Source organism: Myotis daubentonii, chromosome 1 (assembly GCF_963259705.1).
Source record: "Myotis daubentonii chromosome 1, mMyoDau2.1, whole genome shotgun sequence".
NCBI lineage: Eukaryota > Metazoa > Chordata > Mammalia > Chiroptera > Vespertilionidae > Myotis > Myotis daubentonii.
The window spans coordinates 155,411,835-155,421,820 of record NC_081840.1 but is presented as its reverse complement, the minus strand read 5'-3'; positions in this window follow the sequence as shown (position 1 = coordinate 155,421,820).

The following is a 9,986-nucleotide window of genomic DNA, read 5'->3' as shown; positions in this document are numbered from 1 at the left end:
TTTGGTGTGACGTCCAAGAATATAACAGTTATCTGGAAAGGCTATTACAGTATTCTCCCTTTTCCAAATACATATCTTGTATGAGGCTGAATTTGTTTTATGTACTTAATCCAACATAGCATATTTCAACAGAATAAATGCAAAAACAGATATGCAGAATTCAGAGACTCCAACTATGTTCTAAGAGATTTTTACAAAAGTAAAAAAATGCCTCTCCTCACTTTTTTAAAAGAACATATTCTTCTTTGAAAGTATGTTAATAGGGTATGAGTTTATTATTATTATTTAAAAATGAGTCCACAAGTAGTTATCAAAATTTTTCTCAATTTTAACGTTGAGTAACAAAGATTTATAGATGTAACCCGTATGACCCAAAGCTCTTTGTGATTCTCTAAAAGTCTTAAAAGTTTAAAGAAATCTGAGTCCAAAAATGTTCAGAACCACTGTTATAAAATATAGGGGTAAACAGACCACATAATATTTAGTGGCTCAATCTGCCCTAAGGAACTATTAATCTTTTTTGGTGAGAATATCATATTTAAACCCCAGGGTTGTAATTTTTGGTTTGAAATATCTTGTTGATTTAGTTCCTTCAACCAAATAGAAGGAATATCAATATTTGTGTGAAAGCCTTATCTTTCTTAAAAATTGGATAAAAGTTGTCAAGTCCTATTATTATGTGGACATGGTGTTATCCTATATAATAAAAGGCTAATATGCAAATCGACCAAATGGAGGAACAACTGGTCACTATGACGTGCACTGACCACTAGGGGGCAGATGCTCAATGCAGGAACTGCCCCCTGATGGTCAGCGTGCTCCCACAAGGGGAACGCCGCTCAGCCAGATGCCCTGAGCCGGGCTCATGGCTCTGGGGAGCAGCAGCATAGCCTCTCCCGCCTCCGTGGCAGCTAAGGATGTCCGACTGACAGCTTAGGACTGCTCCCCATGGGCTCCTGGACTGCAAGAGGGTTCAGGTCGGGCTGAGGGACCCCTGCCCCCAAATGCATGAATTTCATGCACCAGGACTCTAGTTATAATAGAAAAGGGTGTTCCCTTCCAAATATTTCATACAAAATGTTCACTTACATCATCTGTTAGTAAATATTGATAGCAGTCCAAAAAGGCACATCAACCCTAAAAAATATTAATAAGCTGAGTAGTGCCAGAATGTGACAGTCATGTTATGACTGCTAATGTCTGGAATAGAGACTTAAGTGTTTATGACTACATATAACAAAGGCAGGACAATTGTTGAAGGTTGTCCCTTAAACACAAAGAAAAATAGAACTTTATGTGGATTGAAAATGTTTAGTATTTTTCTTATTTTACTCTTTCACTATGCTTTATGATCCCTTGGAAGGCACATTATACATAAATAAATGCTGATTTTCACTTAATTTTTCTTTCCAACTGGCAAAGATCTGTTTATGCATGAACTAAAAAAGTTTGAGTATTATTTCTCAATGCTGGTTTTCCCATTAGAACCCCCTTCTAATTAAAATTTCCTTGAAAATTTCACCTCTTAACCTAAACTTTTAAATGGTATTTGTTCATATTGCTATATACTAATTACACAGTTATATAAGTGAAATACTAACTACACCCTAATTAGAAGTATTTATCTCTGAAAAGGTATCAAATATCTCCACAACAATATTGACCTAGTGGTAATAGGTAGTTTTTAAATATGCCTATTTAACAAAAATACTTTTAAATAGAGACACCATTACTTCCAAGATAGAGAGGAAGCAAACGTGTTTTTTTTTTTTCTTCTTTCTAACATTCCAGGACCATTCACATGTAATTTTGTATCCTGAGAAAGGTGTTGTTATTTACAGGGTTGAGAAAAAAATAGGCATCTTCAGATGGCTATTGCCGCCCCCCCCCCCCCCCCAGCAAATATTTACTGTTATCTAAGTGCCATTAACTTTTCAGGGTATAGGGGCAACTGAGTAAACTCATGTCTATTAATATGCTAGTTTTAATTCATGTTGCTCTAACGCTGAATGTGTCTGTGATCTGCTCACCCTGCGTCCACCACCAGTATTTATAAGTGCTATTTGTCATTGTTGGAAGGGAGCTATGACTTGTACCCACATTTTAATATTGATTCTTATTAATGGGTACACAGAAGCATTCCTTCAAAAAATTTCTTTTGTGTTCAGTAATTGCTTTGTCGTCACAATAATATTGTAGACATTTTATCACCTCTATTTTCAATATTGACACATATGATCTATAAAATATAATCAAGGGAACACATCTAAGACACTGTTATGATCTAATATTGTGTTAGTTTCATGAGGGCAGAAATCATAATTCAAAAAAGTACTTAAGTTGATAATTTTTAAAATAATTCCTGAGGTCTATGAGCTTTGTCATAGCATATAAAATGGAAACTTCAAATCAGTACTTACAAAAAATCACTAGTGTCTCTAGATTATCCAAAGAAATTAAAAAGTGAGAAAAAATGTCACTTTGTTATGACCTTAGAAGCAATTTTAACAATCAGCACACTTGAAGTAACTTCCTGCCACTACTGGCTAAATGACTCGATTATTCCTCTCATTTATGTATAGATACATTACTGGGATCAGCATTTGTGAGCAATGAGCGATGTAAAAATATACAGAATATAAGGAAGTAAATCTATACTGCTTTTAGGACAGAGGATGAGTCATAGTGAACTTGAATCATGATTATGATTTTAGACTTGTGTGGCCCAATGTAGCAGCCACTGGCTTCCTGGATTCATAAAAAGGGGCCAGTCCTGATGGAGATTTGCTGGGAGTATGCATGCCCACCCAATTCCAAAGACTAAGTAGGAATAAAAAGAATGCAAGGTGTTCTATTCATAATTTTTATATTGCTTGCACATTGAAATCATAATTTTTAAATATTTGGTTTAAATAATATATATTAAAGTCAAGGTAGCCCAGTTTTCCTTTTTAATGTGGCTACTAGAAAATTTTAAATGACCTATGGGCCCTCATTATATTTCTATTGTGCAGCATTGATACAGGCAATTAATGAATGCGATGTATAGATTAAAAAATATCCATAATTTTAGATAAAACAACGGTTGCTTGCAAAATATGTCAATATCATATCTGGCATTAATACTTTCAGTGTGTTTGCCAACTAACTTAGTTTTTAAAATCTATTCTATGTGATTAATTTCCAAATTGTTAGTAATGGCATGATATAGCTATTTACTGAAACAACTTAAAATTTTCAACATCTATTTTATTTTATTTTGGCATTCAAGTGATCATGTTCTTTAAGCTATATTTTTATTAATTTCATAGAGGAAGAGAGAGGGAGAGAGAGATAGAAACATCAATGATGAGAGAGAATCATTGATTGGTGGCTCCTGCACACCCCCCAATGGGAGTTGAACCTGCAAGCTGGGCATGTGCCCTAGTCAGGACCTCCTGGTTCATAGGTTGACGCTCAACCACTGAGTCAGGCCGATCAGGCTGAGTGATCGTGTTTTTGATGAATACTAAAAAACTGCTCTTGAAGGGCCCTCACCCGAAAATATAAGCAAAATTAAAGCATTTGAGTAACTTAGGACCCCATGGAAACATGTTGACAGACAGATAAGTTGTATGTAAAGTGCAGAATGTATATGACATCAAAAATTCTGTTTTGCAAAGCACTATTTTATCTCTAAACTGATAATAGTAAATTTCTTTTTTACATGAGCCTGATACAGGGGCATGTGCCCTTGACCTGAATTGAATCCAGGACCCTTCAGTCAGCAGGCCAACACTCTATCCTCTGAGACAAACCAGCTACGGCTGATAATAGGTAATTTCTTGTTTTGGACTTCTTACTAGGTATTCTTTCAAATACCTACCCCTGTTTTTACCTCAATATCAAGACCACTTTGCTGTGATAGTCACTGAAGGCATTAAGGGCCTACACCAAAAGAACAAGTTTACTGTTCTGTAGTTTAGTTTACTACATGACTACAGGCCAAAATTCAAGTTGAACTTTGGTGATGACTAGGTGATTGGGAAAGATACAAAGTCAACTGTAAAAGGGGAGAATGAAGGATCTTTGCCTCTGTCTCTGTTTCTCGCCCTCTTTCCCTCATCTCCTAGAAGTTATGAGCATTCAGATTTTAGGCAATCTTCATGCATCTCTCTCTCCAGATTGCATTTTTCCCCCCAGTAAAAGCCCTTTGTAGTTCCTGCAATTATAAAATGGCCCAGGGTTTTGGTTGTCTTGTTTTATACCATATCTACTTTTTGGCCTACCTTATTTCTCTTTAAATCCCAATTTCAACCTGAATCTCTGTGCAAATCCATCACGAATCCAGCACTCCTAAGAGGCTCCTTCAAACCTGCCAGCCCTAACAATACTCTGTTCTATGGCTCTTCCCTGATCCCATCCCATCATAAAAACCCATGTGTTCTGAGCTCAGCTCTGAAAAGTGACTCAGAGACCTGATTTGATGACCTGATTTGTATGAATGTAATGGATGTGGATGGCATTGTGTATTTGCCTCCAGGTAACATACTCCCAGTGACCTGCTTAATATATATCACTTTAATAATAATACAGAAGATTTATGACAATATGTGGTATGGGATATTTGCTATAAGGTTGACCTTTTAGAATCCCTTTAATTAAATAACAGTCATGATTAATCTGTGTTGTTTTTATTCCTCTCGCTTAAAATTTATGGAACTATCATTTTATCTCAGCAGTTTTTGAGACTCACTGCCATCCTTTGGATGATAAAGATCTCATTCAGTCCCAGGAAAACAAGAGAGAAGCCCTAGTTAATGGCGATGGGTTTTGTTATTATTTAAATAATTTTAAATAATTAACATAAATTTTATTTATTTAAACATTATATATGTATAAAACATGTATGTATATATGTTTGCTACATCATGTTTATATGTATACATTTAAGTAAAACATATGCATAACATGTATGTGTGTGCTCTATAAAAATAGATCAAACCATGTTCCCAAGTTCACAAAGACGAGGATATAACAGAAGAAGTTCCTAACTCAAGTTTTCTAATTTTAGAGCCTAAGCTTTGTGGGATGGTATTATTTTTGTATTCTTAAATCCAGACCCAAGAACAAAGCAAATAAAGGAAAGATAAGAAAAGTTAATAAAGCTTATACAGTTTAGTGCAGGGGTGGGTAAACTTTTTGACTCGAGGGCCACAATGGGTTCTTAAACTGGACCGGAGGGCCGGAACAAAAGCATGGATGGAGTGTTTGTGTGAACTAATACAAATTCAAAGTAAACATCATTACATAAAAGAGTACGGTCTTTTTTTTTTTTTTTTAGTTTTATTCATTTCAAACGGGCCGGATCCAGCCCGCGGGCCATAGTTTGCCCACAGCTGGTAGTGTGTCACTAAGTCATTGGCAGATTTTCCCCAAGTTTATAAAGTCTGTTTGGAACTATCTGCCTTAGAATATAGGCCATGTGGTGAAGAGAAATATCCACATTCACTCTTGAATGGAAAAAGGAAGAGAGCTTAAAGAGAGGGGGTCACATCCCAGAAAAGAAACATTGAAGGACAACTGTCACCAAATGGGAAAGTGTGGTTTTGGGGTTGAACTAAATGCTATAGAGAATTTGCTTTGTGGAGCCTGGGATGTAGGGCTCAAAGAGGTAGAAGATCCTTACCCTCTCCAGGGCAGCTAAATTGCCGTTGGGTGGAGCTGGGAACCGTGATTATCAAGAGACAACCCAGCTACTCAGACAGCATAAGCAACAGCACAATCAGGCCAGAAAATGTTGCATTGACAAGCAGCTCTCCCATTAGACCTGCGGAGGCAGTACCACTGGGAAAACTGGTGAGGAGTAGTAGGGTGTCCATTTCTCCTAGGGCAGCACACAGAGATACAGTCTGAAGCCAGACTCAGACACAATGATCCCCACCCTAGGGCTATGAGACATTTAAAAAATGGGCAGAGAAGTGCAGACACCTCCCAAAGCCTTGTCTCCTGTCTGTTCCTGACAGCAGAACCCTCTCCGGTGTGATTAATGGGGAGGCACTTGGGGGCTGGGGTTCCCGTCCTGCAATTGTGGCTGTATGTCACCAACTATGGCTGTATGTCATGGTAAATTTGCAGGAGAAATTGCCTCATCAGTGTTCATGGTTGGGAAGGCACCAGCCCTAATTCTGGCATTATCTTAGAGTGGATCAGAATTTACTGCCTTAAACCATGGGGGCCTACAGGAGGCTAACTCTCTCTTTGGGATTCCAGATAGCAGGGAAAAATCTTGGACAAGTCAGCCTTGACCTCTCCTAGTGTCATTTGATCATCAAAAGGGCAAATGTTTGGGAAGAAACTGTTGATACGCAACTAAGCTCCTTCTCATGTAGCAATTCCATAGGACATAGTCCAGCAAGAGTGAATGCTGGACTTCATTCAACAGCGGAAACTTGGTAAAGTACTGATCAAAATGTTCCCTTCAATAGTCTTTCGTATGAGTAGAATGCTGGACATTTTCAAAGTTCTAGAAAGACTCACGTAATGTTTTTCCCAAGTTTGTATGGCTTGCAGGCATGTGTCCAGTTTCAAGGATTAGATATTCCTTAGACCCAGACTCACTATTATCTACGTTATGTAAGCACCCTACTTAGAAGTGAAACTGATTGTTACATACCACTTAAAAATTTACATGATGTTTATATTTTTATTAAATAGCTCAGAAACAAAGGAAATATATTTAAATGTCTACCCCAATGTTACTATTATGCTTAAATAAAAATATAAAAATAACCAAGATATGTTAACTTTAAACAATTCAGAAACACCAATGAATTTTTAATAAAAGATGATCCTTATGAATTTGTGAATTATTTCCTACATTGAAAATTCATATCCTGTGTTTGACTCAATAACTTTAGGATTGGATTAAAATATATGTTTAAGTTCCTGAGAGCAATGTTGCCAAATGTTTACCATTTATCTAAATTTCTACCTTATAGTCTCTTCAAATCTTTATGATTATTGAGGAGTTCATTTCAAATATATTAAGAAAAATAAAAAGTGTATAGATTTTTCTATTGTAGATATAACAAATATAAATTTATAAATATAAATAAAATTGAAAATCCAGAGAAAATTTTCTATACTTGAAAATGTAAAATTTTGGAAATTTATTTTTAAAGTAACATATAATTTACTGAAAATCATTAACTGATAAAAATTAATGCTTCTACTTTAATGCCACTTACAAAACATGCAATATTTTCTTGTAAGTCCCCTTGAAATCAATTACATTCAGAACAATGACTAAATTTTAATGTATCTTAAAAGTCAGCTTTGGATATTTCATTGGAGTTTTGAACTTGCGAGACAAGGTAGTTGAAAAAAAAAATAGATTAACATTTTACTTCCCTAATCCACAGTAGACATATTTCCATGACTATATTAGGATGTCATGTTCCAAAAATGCTGCATAGAAGCAAGATCTTTTGTAATATAGTGTATTTGTGGATTTCTATTCTATCCAGTCCAGATATTTATATATTTGGGAATATCACATGCAGCATTCATGTGGCTGTTAAAATATGTGAGTCACCTTTATTGTGAAATTGGTATAAAGACCTACAGTTTGACCTGATGTCAGAATGAGTCATCACAGAGAATATGTAGTCAAAGCAAACAATGAAACACACACACAAACCCATGGAGTCCAGAGAACTGATGACACACACTGAGTAGCTAGACCCTGAACCATAAAATAGATATCTGCTAGAAATTGTTCTAGGGCAAAGACAGTCCGGGAGAGTCACTGCCCTTCATAAACCGCTCTTTGTGGAGGCTAACTGCCAAGAATGTCTTGTGATTTAGAGACAGCTCTCAGCCATGTGGGAGCCTTAATTTCTCTTTCTATGGTCTGAATGTTCCCTGTTGATACCTATTTGGATACATATCATTTCAGGCTTTGATCTCCTTTTCAACATTTTCTAGGCATCTTCTTATTGTTCATTTCAGTTTGAGACTCAAAAATGTATTACATAAAACCATAAGACAACTATATCTCATTGGTTAATTCTCTCATATTACTTCAAAAAGAGAAAGGTTTTGAGCTGAATCTACATTATGTCAAGACAGCTTAAATTTCTGTTAATAAACAAAACATCCATGCAGAGCAATTTTTACACAAAATAAGATTGTAAAGATTAATCAATAAACTTATATGCATATATATGCCTAGCCCTTGGACAGACAATAGTGTGGGGAAGGCCTGGGGAGCGGAAGGGAGTACGGTGGAGGGGGTCAATATGGGATGTTGAAGGGAGACATCTGTAATACTTTCAACAATAAAGATAAATTTAAAAAAAAGATTGTAAAAGATGGATGAGTGAACACACTTCCATTGCCTCCTGTTTTCTACTTAGTTACTAGGACTCTGCGCCCCACCCCTACTTTCAGTGTGGCCCTCCCTCATGGGGAGTGTTTGGGCTGGTGAGATAATTCCCTTCATACACACACACTGAGTGCCCCCCAAAACACGTGAAACCTGCCCAGGGAAGGAACAGACACTGCCATACCCCACTCCTCAGACAGTAACTGAGTGGGGAGCGGGCACTTCTGGGGAAAAGGTAGTGGGGCCAGGGTGTCAGGCTGTAGGGAAGTGGACTCCTGAGAACCCATCCCCAGCAGGGTCAAGTGGACGTCTCCTGAGCCAAGGCGCCAAGCCCTGGAGCATATCCAAGGGCCCATCGGACTTCACCAGCAAAACACAGATTGTAAGATGAAATTCCTACAAATCTCAGAATGGCAACTACAGAGCAGTCACCCCGATGCATGGGTCCCCGAGCCTGGCCCTGTGTGACCGCACTGGCCAACACCTGTGAGGCCGGCCTGCTGGGCCAGCCCAGCAGAACAGCACTACTGCTGCTGAGTGTGGAAGGAGAAACTGCACTGGGTGTCCTCTCCTTCTTCACTTTGGAACTTCCTGCCTGCAGGAAGCAAGTATTTCTATGCTGGTCCAGACACCAGTTTGTAGGAGCAACTCCTCACTGGGAAGGCATTCCTAGGCAGCACTGCTCCCACTGTGCTTAATTCCAGGGTCAGTGCAAGGGAGCCCCTTACCCCCAAGATAAGCCACATCTCCCACTGTCGGCTTAACCAGGGTAGTAGTTTGGTCTCTCATCGGTATTTTGTTTTAATTTCTCAATCAGATCAAGGACTGGACTCAGATGAGAAGTGCTATAGGTTGGGTCCCTAGAATCCCTTTAAGAGCAGGTTTGGTTCTTATTGAACTGATCTGGCCTGGTGCAGAGGAAGAGTTTCTCACCCCTGCCATCTCCTACTCCACCCTCTGCCCCTACTCCGTGTGCTCTTCTGCAGAGATGTGCAATAATCATACACAGGGCTGGCCAGTCCCCTCATTTCTTCCCTTGGGACCAAGGTGCACATGCTCCCCAATTTTAAACTAAAAATGAAAGAAATCCTGAATGAATACTTTGTGAAACATGTTCCCTTTTACTGTCTCTCAATAATGAATGAGTAGCAGAATCAATAAAAACATAGATACTATAGTCAGATTGTAATTACAGGAATTCACTCAGCATCTGGTTTGTAGCAGCCTGTCCACCCTATTGGCTTATGATCTGGTCACTCTGGAGGGCCCACACCCACACCTACATCCACAAGGGGCTGCTTCTTACTTTCATATTTTGCTCAATGCCTTCATTACCTAGCTCATTTCTGTGATCCAAATCTTAGATCACAGACCTTTCTTATTGGGAGCTTTTCTGATTCCCTCAGAATCTCCCTTCCCCATATTCAGTAGTTTAGGTGCTAGGGCCATGACTTAAATTATTATAACATACTAGAGGCCCAGTGCATGAAATTCATGCACTGGTAGGGTCCCTAAGCCTGGCCAACAGTCAGAGCCAATCAGGTTCCCCACCTTCCTGCCTCCGCACCTCCTCCTTCCCTTGTTCCCTCAGCACCTCGCAGCTGCCATTGATCACCCA